The sequence below is a fragment of the Ceratotherium simum genome, chromosome 39 (genome assembly GCF_057802395.1).
Source record: "Ceratotherium simum simum isolate JZ-2026a chromosome 39, ASM5780239v1, whole genome shotgun sequence".
In the NCBI taxonomy this organism is placed as follows: Eukaryota; Metazoa; Chordata; class Mammalia; order Perissodactyla; family Rhinocerotidae; genus Ceratotherium; species Ceratotherium simum.
Window position 1 is genome coordinate 14,556,942 of NC_141938.1, and position 11,890 is coordinate 14,568,831.

Genomic DNA, 11,890 nt, shown 5'->3' on the forward strand with positions numbered 1-11,890 from the left:
AAATATATCTTTGCCTTTTCCCAAAGAATGTCATATAAATGGAACACTATGTTGTGTTTTGAGTCCTATGTGTAAATTTTGATGCCATATTTGTAAAATTGTGTCTACTTACTTTGCAGTGTTATTTGGAGTTTTAAAACTTTTGACAATGCCCAGCACTGGTGGTGGCCCACATTAGGCCTTCAACTTAAAAAAAATGGACAGATTCCATTATTAGTATGAGCCACATGAGCTTAGAAAATACCCTGCTCCCTTTGCTTAACTTTCTTCATTTGTATGATGAGAGGAATGATGGGGGTGGTGATCAAATGAGATACTAATGATTATCGAATCACATTAATTTCTACAGCACTATGAAAACATAAGTTACCACGGGATAAAATGGACAAAGACTAGGCTTTATTTGTTCCTTAATTAAGCAAAATGCTGTTACATTTTTTTCTCTTCCCTAACACGTACTGGGAATCTATGCATAAGGAAATGATACCTGTGAAAAGTAAAATGAGTCTTTTGGACTTTGTGGATTATTAAAACAAAAAGCTTCCACCTTCTCCTCCTATAAAAGGCATTAAAAATATTCCTGTTTGAGAATGTCAAATATACCTTCATTTTTTACTAAATTGGGGTGCTACTCAAAATAGCACCCTCTGTCTGTAGCTCATCTCATTTATTCCTAGATAACTGACCCCACCAACTATAACTCACCTTGCTTGGACCAGAAGATAGCAACTGGCTTGCATTAATTCACTGTACTCATAAGAAAAGACGATGATGGGGCAGAACTGTGCAGATAACCATAATATTTCATCAAATTAGGTGCAAACCTGTGGTTTTCTGGGGTACAAATTGTGTCAGTCAGTATGTAGTAGCAGCAAAAGTATAATGTCAAATATATAATTTACCATTTTTTCACAAGAACGTTTAACCCTCACACCCTATAGTCCAAATCATTGGGAAGGATCTGGTCCAAGATACCCAAATTCATGGAAACATATCACATGCCCTAAAATGTTAACCATTACAAACATTAAGTTGAACCACGCATAAACTTTGTTTTTACAGAGAATCGTTACTATGAACTCCATAAATGCAGGACTGTCTGTAACACTTCTGACTATTTACAAATACGCTTGAGCAGTTCCTAAAACAGTGCTCCTTAAAGACATATTATGGTGGAAATAAAAATGATAGCTTCACTCAATGAGTTTCCTACCTTCCACAGAAAAAATATACACCTGACTCCCTGCATTCTCTATCTCCTTTGTCATTGTTTACTTTCCTCCAAAACCCTTATTTCCATCTTATAAGACTAAGTTTTACCATTTGTTAAAATTACTTTTTTCCCCACAAAAACATAAGCACCAGGGCTGCAGTGACCTGTGTGTTTCATGCCTCTCCATTCAACCTAATACGACATAGAGTACATTTGATTATGTTTGAGCATAATTGTTTCAGTTTTGAGCCTAGAGTGCATGGTATATGCTCAAAATTAGCATGAAGTAAATAGTATGGTCTCTGAGCAACAAGGGCTTGATTTGAAACCTGATTCTGTGTTTCTCTCTTGCTATCTTGTGATCTCTGCAATTTATGTAAATATATACTCCTCAGTTAACTCATAAAAGGATATAATAAATTCCCTGTTTTTGGGCCGGCCCCGTGGCTTAGCGGTTAAGTGCATGCGCTCTGATGCTGGCAGCCTGGGTTCGGATCCCGGGCTCGCACCGACGCACCACTTCTCCGGCCATGCTGAGGCGGCGTCCCACATACAGCAACTAGAGGGATGTGCAACTATGACATACAACTATCTACTGGGGTTTTGGGGGAAAAATAAATAAATAAAAATTAAAAAAAATAAAATAAAAAAAATAAATTCCCTATTTTATAGAGTTTTCTGAGGATTAACTGAAATTATATATGTAAAATGAGTTACTCTATGAAAAACACTAAAAACAGTGTTTGATGAATATTTCAGTGTATACATAAGCAGCCCGAGACAACCCAGAATTGGCCTGGCATTCATTGCTAGGCCTAGTCTTCTGTTGTTGAAAAGAAACAATGTCACACAACTCCATCATTAGATAATGCTACTCGGTGGGTCAAGACAAAAACAAGAGCACTCTAAACAACTCTGTAAAAAGGCTAGAAAAAAAGTCCCAACAACTCCCCTCTTCTTGCTAATATGACTGAATGCTGCTTCCTTAACAATTAGTATTATCGCCACTCCATTCTTCTTGCCTTCTAGATAAAAACTATTAAGATTCCCAATCATAGAATTACATTCAATTCCTGATAGCATCCAATAGAGAGAAAATCCCAACTTCCTGAACACGTCCCAAGTCGACTAACATGAGCACAAATCATATAATAAGTCTTTCTGAACACTGCTTTAACCCACGATCACTAATGGTGTGTTGCTAGAAACACTTGAAACACTAGAAACACTAGAAAAACTTGAAACACTCAACATCTTTGACTACAGGTGTGATCCTGGTGGTATTTTTCTAGAGGGAACTGACAAAGCCATTAAGTTTTTACTGTTATTAATGAATAAGAAGTTATCTCAATAACAAAAACTCAAAGTACATAAAAATAAAAAAGAAAATTTACCTGAGGAAAAAAATGCCTAAACTTGCATGAATCTGGTAATATTGACTAAGAATATATAATTCTTAACTCAACAAAACTACAAAAACCTTCAACAAAAATGCTAGCAAACTAAATCTAGCAACATCTAAGAAGCATTGTTTACGATTACCAAGTGGGATTTACCCCAGGAATGTAAGATTGGTTTACATGGAAAATTAAGTAATGTAATACACTGTAGGGGAGGATGAACTATTCCTCTACCCTCTAGGTCCTTCTGGCTGGTCTAAGAATTAAATTGACTTGAGACAGAATAACAGGAGAAAATCAAAGTTTAATAACATGTATACATGGGAGAAACCCAGGAAAACTAACTCTCCAAAATGGCCAAAGCTGCCACCTTAAATACCATCTTTAGCTAAAGACAAAGGAGGATGTTGGGGCGAGTGGTTTGGGATTTCAAAGGGGAAGAAGGCAATTCACATGGAGATGGAAAAGCAAATGTGTGATACACAAATGCTGACCATGCCTCACAAAGACAATGAGGGATGGAGAGGACTTTGATTGAAAGACCCTTGTTAGGTTCCTCCCTGTCCATCACACCTAGTTTATTTCATACTATAGTTATCTTATGGTATTAGCTCCTTCCTGGAACAGGCCTTCTATCTTAAAACCTTTAAGGCAATTAGGGGGAAGGTCAAAGTTTCTTTCAGAGTCTTTTGTTCTTAAAAATAATCAATCCAAAGAGACACATTTTAGGGTGCCAAATTCTGATTCCCTCCAACACCACAGTGACAGAATGAAATATTAAAATAATGTAATATATCATATCAACAGAATATCAAAAACCACATGATAATCTCAATAGACATGAAAAAGCACATTTTATAAAAATCTAACACCGCTTCATGATAAAAGCACTTAACAAACTAAGACTAGAAGGGAACTTCCTCAACCTGATGAAGAAAAAATCTCAAACCCAACGTCATACCTAATGCTGAAAGACTGGATGATTTCTCCCTAACAGAAATGAGATAAATATGTCTGCTCTTGTCACATCTATTCACCATTGTAATGGAGTGGCTAGCCATAGAAGACAGGCAAGAAAATAAAAGGCATCAGATTAGAAATAAAGAATTAAAACTATGTCTATTTGCACACGGCATGATCTTGTAGGTAGAAAATCTTGTACACTTAAATAATTAGAACAGGTAAACCACTTCAGCAAGGTTGCATGATACAAGATTAAAAGGCAAAAATCAATTGTATTTCTATACCCTTGTAAATCATAAATCAATGGAAAAGAATGCTCTGGAAACAAACCCACATATTTAAAGTCAACTGATTTTTTACAAAGGTGTCAAACTAATTCAATAGAGAAAGCATATTCTTTTCAAAAAATGGTGCTGGGTCAAGCAGATATCCATTTGTGAAAACAATACAAAGCAAAAAACTCTTATTCCTTTCCTCACACTATTCACAAAAATTAGCTCAAAATTCATAATAGACCTAAATGTAAAAGAAAAACAATGAAACGTCTAGATGAAACAAAGGGAAGAATTTCTTTGTGACCTTGGTTGGGCAAAGATTTTTCACAGATGACACCAAAAGCAAGATTGAACAAAATTGATAAATTGGAATTCATCCAAATTAAAAACTACCTTCCCAAAGATGCCATTAAGAATATAAAAAGACAGGGGCTGGCCCTGTGGCTTAGCGGTTAAGTGCGCATGCTCTGCTACTAGTGGCCCGGGTTCGGATCCCGGGTGCTCACCGAGGCACTGCTTCTCTGGCCATGCTGAGGCCACGTCCCACATTCAGCAACTAGAAGGATGTGCAACTATGACATACAACTGTCTACTGGGGCTTTGGGGAGAAAAAGGAGGAAGATTGGCAATAGATGTTAGCTCAGGGCTGGTGTTCCTCAGCAAAAAGAAGAGGATTGGCATGGATGTTAGCTCAGGGCTGATCTTCCTCATGCACACACACAAAAGAATATAAAAAGACAAGCCACGGGCTCAAGAAAATATTCTCAAATCATATATCTGACAAAGCACTTGTGTCCAGAATACATAAGGGCTTTGACAAAACAATAGTGACAAACACCCCAATAAAGTATGACCTTATTTGGAAATAGGGTCTTTGCAGATGTAATCAGGTTAAGATAAGGTCACTATAGTGGGTCCTAATCCAGTATGAATTGTGTCCTTATAAGGAGAGGATAATGCCATGTGAAGATAGACAAAGAGGGAGAATGCCATGTGATGACAGAGGCAGAGACTGAAGTGATGCAGCTCAAGCCAAAGAATGCCAAGAATTTAGGGCCCCCACCACAGTCTTGGAAGTGACAAGGAAGGATTCTATCCAGAGTCGCACAGGGAGAATGGCCCTGCTGACACATTTATTTCGGCCATTTAGCCTCCAAAACTGTGAAAGAATACATTTAAGCCACCTAGTTTGATGGTCCACCCCACATTCTGGAAATACATGCCCTCTTTTTCAAGTAACTCTTCACAAGAGTTTTAAATGCTCCAAGTAATGGTCATCAAGGTTGGCTTACATCACAAAAGGATAGGTTACCTCCTTTTTGAGATTTTTGAGGCTGACCCAGGAAAAAGATATCAGCACAGATGGAAGTGGCAGATGTGAGCCTTATTCAGGCAGTACTTGCACAGGGTTGCCTGTGGGGAAGTCCTTCATTGCATGAGACGGTCCAGAGGCAGAGGCAAAGGGAGGGGTACCACTACCCAGAAGGGGAGGAGGGCAAGGGAACTCTCCCAGGGGAGAGGGGAACCAGAGAGAGACTTCTGTGCTTAGATGACATTGCTCTGCAGCCCAGAGGGAAGTCTTTGGATCAGAGAGCTCCAAAGGGCAGCTGCAGCTCAGGTCTTTTATAGCTACAGGGATTATCTTATTTATGGCTAGCAGCTGTTGGGCAAAGTTTCACAGGGTATGAAAAGCAAGCAGGCTCTCAACAGCTAAAAACCTGCTTATTTGGGCTATGTTTAAAATAACTGGATGTGTAAAATTTTTGTTTGGGGCCAGTGGGCTTTTGAGCCAATGGTTTGTGGTGAAGAAATAAACCACATAGGGCCAATGTACAGAGGCTGTCTTTGTCTCATGTATATAAGACCTCCAGATTCTTTGTGCCTCTTGCTGGAAGTATACAAACAATCTCTGAATTATTCTTATCTAAATATCAGACCTGGATATGGTCACACCTCTAGATCTAATTTCCAATTATCTGCAAATATAGGGAATGGAAGAAGATGCTAAATAACAGCATGGAGATGCAATTAGAAAACCCATCCTATCATAATTTCTACATGATTTATTGTAATCAAGAATTACATTACAAGGGCTGGCCTGGTGGCATAGTGGTTAAGTTTGCACGCTCCATTTCGGTGGCCTGGGGTTCACAGGTTCAGATCCCTGGCTCGGACCTCTGCACCACTCATCAAGCGATGCTGTGGCAGGCGTCCCGCATATAAAGTAGAGGAAGATTGGCACACATGTTAGCCCAGGGCCAATCTTCTCAGCAAAAAGAGGAGGATTGGCAATGGATGTTAGCTCAGGGCTAATCTTCCTCATCACACACACAAAAAAAGGAGTGACATTACAAAGAAAAATACACTATAAGGGAACTATAGATGAAATTAGATATAAAGGAGATAATAAATTGAAATGTATGGATCTTATTGGATCCCAACGCAAACAATCCAACAGCAAAAGTTTTTAAATTATGTACAATTAGGGAAATTGACCGCTGCCTATATATTTGAATATATTAAGGAATAATTGTTCATTGTTAGGTATAATAATGGCATGATGGTTATGTTAAGTGAATAGATACATTCCAAAATATTCAAGGGTGAAATGATATACCAAGAAATGCTTCAAAATTATCCAGGGGGGCGGGGCCAGCCTGGTGGCCTAATGGTTAAGTTTGCATGCTCCACTTTGGTGGCCTGGGTTCATAGGTTCAGATCCTGGGCACAGACCTGCACCACTTGGCAGCCATGTTGTGGTGGTGACCCATATACAAAATAGAGGTGTTAGCTCAGGGCAAATCTTCCTCAAACAAAAAGAGGAAGATTGGCAATGGATGTTAGCTCAGAGTGAATCTTCCTCGACAAAAAAAAATTATCCAGAGGGAAGTGGGTGTTGTAGAGAAGAAAACAGACAGAAGGTAAGGCAGGTAATGGGTATATGAGATTTTCCTCAACCATTCTCTTTACTTTCACAAAGTTTTAATTTTCCAAAAATAAAATATTTAAAATAAACGATGGAGAATTCCTTATGAAAGAAATTTTTTGTACATTCTCTATAATTATGCTGTGTAATGCAATCTCTTTCCTAAAAGGGTATTCAGATGCTGTGGTTGATTGGATTATTGATTCAAATTTTTCAATCTCCTGTGAAACAATCTGGGAATGTCCTCATGGTAGCAAGATTGTAATTCTTCTCCTCCTTCATTTTGAGCCATGTGACTTGCTTAAGTCAATGCTATGTGAGCAAATGTTATGGGAGAAACCCTGAAATGTGTGTGAGCATTTGGCTTTCCTCTGTTCCTCAAGTTATCCTTCATGAGGAGCCTTCCCAAGGTGACTGCTATCCATTCACCTTCAGCCCCAGAATGGACATACTTGGATCAGAGCCAGTTTGGCTACCAGAATGGACTTGAAGACCCACCACTTGTAACAACCTACACAAGCCAACAGCTACACCTGTGAGCATGAAAATAAACATACGTAAGAAGTGAAATCTAACATAGTTATTTACACAATTTCAATAAATTACAAAATTTACACAATTGACAAGTTAATGTCAGACAAAACATGTCATTTATTAAGTAGAAATAATAGGTCAGAGAAGGAAGAAAATTTATAAGACTGACAAAGGATCAAGAAAATCTTCATGCAGGAATGGTGAGTGGGTGCTTGCCTTTCCTTATTTTATGCAAACAAGATTATATGAATTTGAAGTATTTGGAGACAAAATGCTACTGAAATAATGATACAAAATTAAACTAATTTTTCAAAGATTGAATAAATTCAAACTGAAATGTAAATTGTGTTTAAACTCTTGCCACATAGCATTCTCTCTTTGATGTTCTACAAAAAACAACACAACTAACAACATGGCATTGTGTCAACCGCATTACATTATAAATACTTTGGACAGTCATCTTGGTGTCATCTATTCTTTTACTTTAACAATTACCACAATCGAAAATACGTCATCAGATGACAATTATCATTCAGGAGTTTCTCTGATGGAACCACAGTTGGTGTTAAAAAATGGGAGAAAAAAATCAATGTATTTGAAACGAAATTTAGATGTGAGAAATTCTACAGAGAGGTACAAATTATTGCCATGCTGTTAATGTAGAAGTAAACACTCTGTGAAATGTTGGGACTCATGAAAACCTACTAAAAATAATTTGTGAAGCTTTCTCTTTTTTATATTTTGTTAGAATTTAATATTACAATAATTATTTGCCTCTTAAAAGTTAAATACAAGCCACTTCTAAATCCATCTGGGCTTACTGTATGTTTGCCTTTCAATACACACACTGGGGAAAACAGAGAGAGAGAGAGAGAGGGAGGGAGGGAGGGAGAGGGAGGGAGAGAGAGAGAGGGAGAGAGAAACACTACAGCCACGCATTGAGTCACACGGACAATCAGAGACACACCTGCCAGGACACAGGAGCCAACAACCACCTGAACTCTCCCAGACGTACAAAATCACACAATATTCATCACTGGGACTACATGTGGACACACTCAGGCACACACACACAAATTCAGAGAATTTGTGAATTTGTGAATTTCACCCGTCCAGAGAAACTAATACAATCCCAGAGACACACAGCCCAGACCCTCTGCATACCTCTGCTCACCACCCACAGCTCTCTTTACTTAAAGCTAACCAACATCAGAGACGTATATTTTTCTTATATTTCTCCTCCTGGAACGCGGACTTGACAATTCCTGAACCCGCACAGTACAAAAAGCCTCTCTCCATGAGAACCACAACACGGAAGCCTGAGGAAGAAGCGTCAGGGGCCCAACAGGGCTGGGTTGTGATGTTCCAGCCCGCCCCACGCTGCTTTGGGATTCTTGAGAAACGCACTCATCACTACTCTGATCCTTTGTCACTTTGCTTTCCCACTGGAAGCTCAGCGAGGGCAGCAGTGGTGTCGATCTCGTCCGCTGGCAGCCACCGTGTCCCGCCCCGAGGTCCCCTCTCTTCTGCTGGTCTCGTGTGCCCGCAGACCCCACTATGCCCGCCTTGGGCGGCCCCAAAGTCCTCACCAAGGCCAGAGGGTGGACGACCGGGGGGGGGGGGGGGGGGGGGCACGCCACAGAGGCCGCTCCTCCATGACCCAGGGGAGGACGGAGAGCTGATAGGAGAGCTGTAGGGACTAGCTTCCCCGTCCCCGTGCACCCTCTTCTCTACGTCTCCGCCCCGCCCACATGCGCCTCTGCATTTCCGCGAAGGCGAGATCCCAGGTGTCTCCGGGCGCGTTTCTTAACCGGGCGCGTTGCATGACGGGAGGAGTATGAAGGGCGGGGCTATGAGCGTCTGCGGGGTCTCCTTCCGAGATCTCCATTTCCCACAGGCCACCGGGGCTGAGACTACGCAGAGCACAGGCGTCGGTAGAGGTGCGCATGCGCCGCGGTGGGGTGCCTCTGAGGACCCGGGTGGGCGGTGGGGAGAAGATGGGAGCTGAGGTGCGGAGTTCGATAGAATTGGCGTGTGTGTAGCCTAAATCCTCAGGCCTGAGCGTGCGAAAACGAAAATGTGGGGCGGGTGAGGGACAGTGAGTAGGACTGCGCGCGTGCGCGCCGACGGGCAGGCCGTGGCAGGAGGTCCCTTTGTGACGTCACTGGAGGTCTGAGACGCTTGCGCAGTTGAGCTGGGGCGCTGAGCGCATGCTCCTGAGGAAGCAGGATTGTTGTGGGCACGGGGTGTGTGTCCTCGTGACTCGGGGTGTGCTCCTGCTGCTCCTCTGTCACCTCCCGGCCCGGTGGGGCTAGCCCGTCACAGTGTTCCACCAGCAGGGGTGTGAACCCTAAGGACGTCGCCCTGCACGAAGGCACAGGACTGGGCTGGATGCTACTTTTGAGCTGGGTGGCCTCCAGACAGGTCCTGGAAAGTCACGATACTGATGCCCAAGGGTTAGGACACCCCCCAGGAAGGGTAGGGTCTCCTTGGGGAGAACCGTGGGGGGCCACCTTTATGTTTGAGACCAGGTATTTCCCAAAGATCTGACTGCAGGAACCTGGCCTAAACTGGAAGACAGATTGTAGGAGCCCTTTCACTTCTCTCCAGGTCTGTGTGGTGAGGGCGGATGTGGCCCTGTGGGTGCTTCCTAACTTCAGAATGGGTTCCAAAAAAGGTCTGGAGTCTTTCTTCCCCAGTCCTTCACTTCTTCTTGAGGATCCCAAGCTGGTGGGGGGAAATATTGAAGGTTCAGGAATTTAAATTTTCCCTTAGCAAACCAGTTTTTTTTATTGTTTTTAATACACATGCAGTAAAATTCACTATTTGAAGTGTAGTTCAATGAGTTATAAACGCATAGTTATACCAACAACAGGATAAGGAACACTCCATTGCCAAAGGAAAGAACACAGGTGGCCATTTTTCCTAAAACCCCCCACCCCTAACCACTGATCTGTTTTACTTTCCTATACCCTTGTCTTTTTCACGTCTCATAAAAGGAATGCCATATAGCCTTAGGAATCTTTTTATAAAATTCAATGCCATATTCTAAAATTCAGAAATTACACTTGCCTCCCAGTGTTCCAAATTTCCCAGTTTCCAGTAAAAATCAAGAACAGATCAAGCTTTCAAACCTGACATCCCATGAGTTTGAGCAACTTTATGCTCCCTGAGCTTAACGTCTTCATCTGTATGACAGGAGGGAATGATTGGAGGGGGTGGCATAAAGTGAGATACAAATGATTGTCAAATCACATTGAACTATGGAGAAAGATTGGCTATCATCTGGTCTTTAATAAAACACTGAGATGTCACATTTTTTTCCCTTTCCCGGCTAGTGCTGGAAGCCTACAGAGATGGATTTGATTAACTGTGAAAAGTAAAATGGGCTTTTGGAGCTTTATGGGTCATTGAAACAAAAAGCTTCCACCTTCTTTTCCTATAAAACATTAAATTTCTTTCCTGTTGAGGATGTCAGATGCATCCGTTCTCCTACATGCTACTCAGATTGATCCCTTATGTTCTGGAGCTCACCTCTAAACCACAGAACTGATTAAACATTCCCCTCTCTCAGTAATATGACTGACTGCTACTGCTTTAACCAGTTTTAGCTAAACTCAATTTTCTGCCTTCTAAAATCACCAAACACAAGCCCAAATTTGAAAATGTATCCTTTTAAACACCCGCCGATACATCCCAGTCCTTCGTGTGTTCATTCAAATTGCTTTAACTCAATACACCCAATTTTCATTGATTACCAGTGTGATCTTGGTGAGTTTTGGCTAGAAAGCATGGACAAAAACCGTTATTTAAGCTTTTATTATTAACAATGAATAAGCAATCCATTTAATAACAAATGATGTAATAAAAAATAAAATCTACATGCAGAAAAATACCTTGTGTAATATTGACTCAGAATGTACAATGCTAAAATTAGTTGATTTCAAGTCCATAATTGCAATGGAATGTTTTAATATAGATAACATTTGTTGAGTTGAATTACGTCCCCCAAAAATCCATATGTTGAAGTTCTAACCCCAGTACTTCAGAATGACCTTATTTCGAAATAGGGTTGCTGCAGATGTAATCAGTTAAGATGACGTCATACTGGAATAGGGTGGGCCCTAACTCAATGTGTGTGGTGTCCTTATAAAAAGAATGCCATGTAAATGACAGACAGGCACACAGGGAGAATGCCACATAAAGATTAGAATTATGATTGCCACAAGCCAATGAACTACCAGAAGCTTGGAGACAGTTGGAACAGATCCTTCTCTAGCACTTTTAGGAAGCATGATCCTGCCAACACCTTCATTTTGTACTTCTGCCTCCAGAACTGTGAGGTAAAGACTTCTGTTGTCCTAAGCCACCCAGTTGTGGTTGTTACAGCAGCTCTAGGAAACTAGTAGTATACAGGTATTTTGAAAACACAGTAAATAAGATATTTCTAAGAAATATCTACAGAAGATTATCCTTGAAAATAAAATACATTGTTTTTAATGACATAACCAAACATAACAATTAAACCCATATCAAGGAACTGCATTCAGCTGAGTAACAGAAATCTCCCAAAATCTAA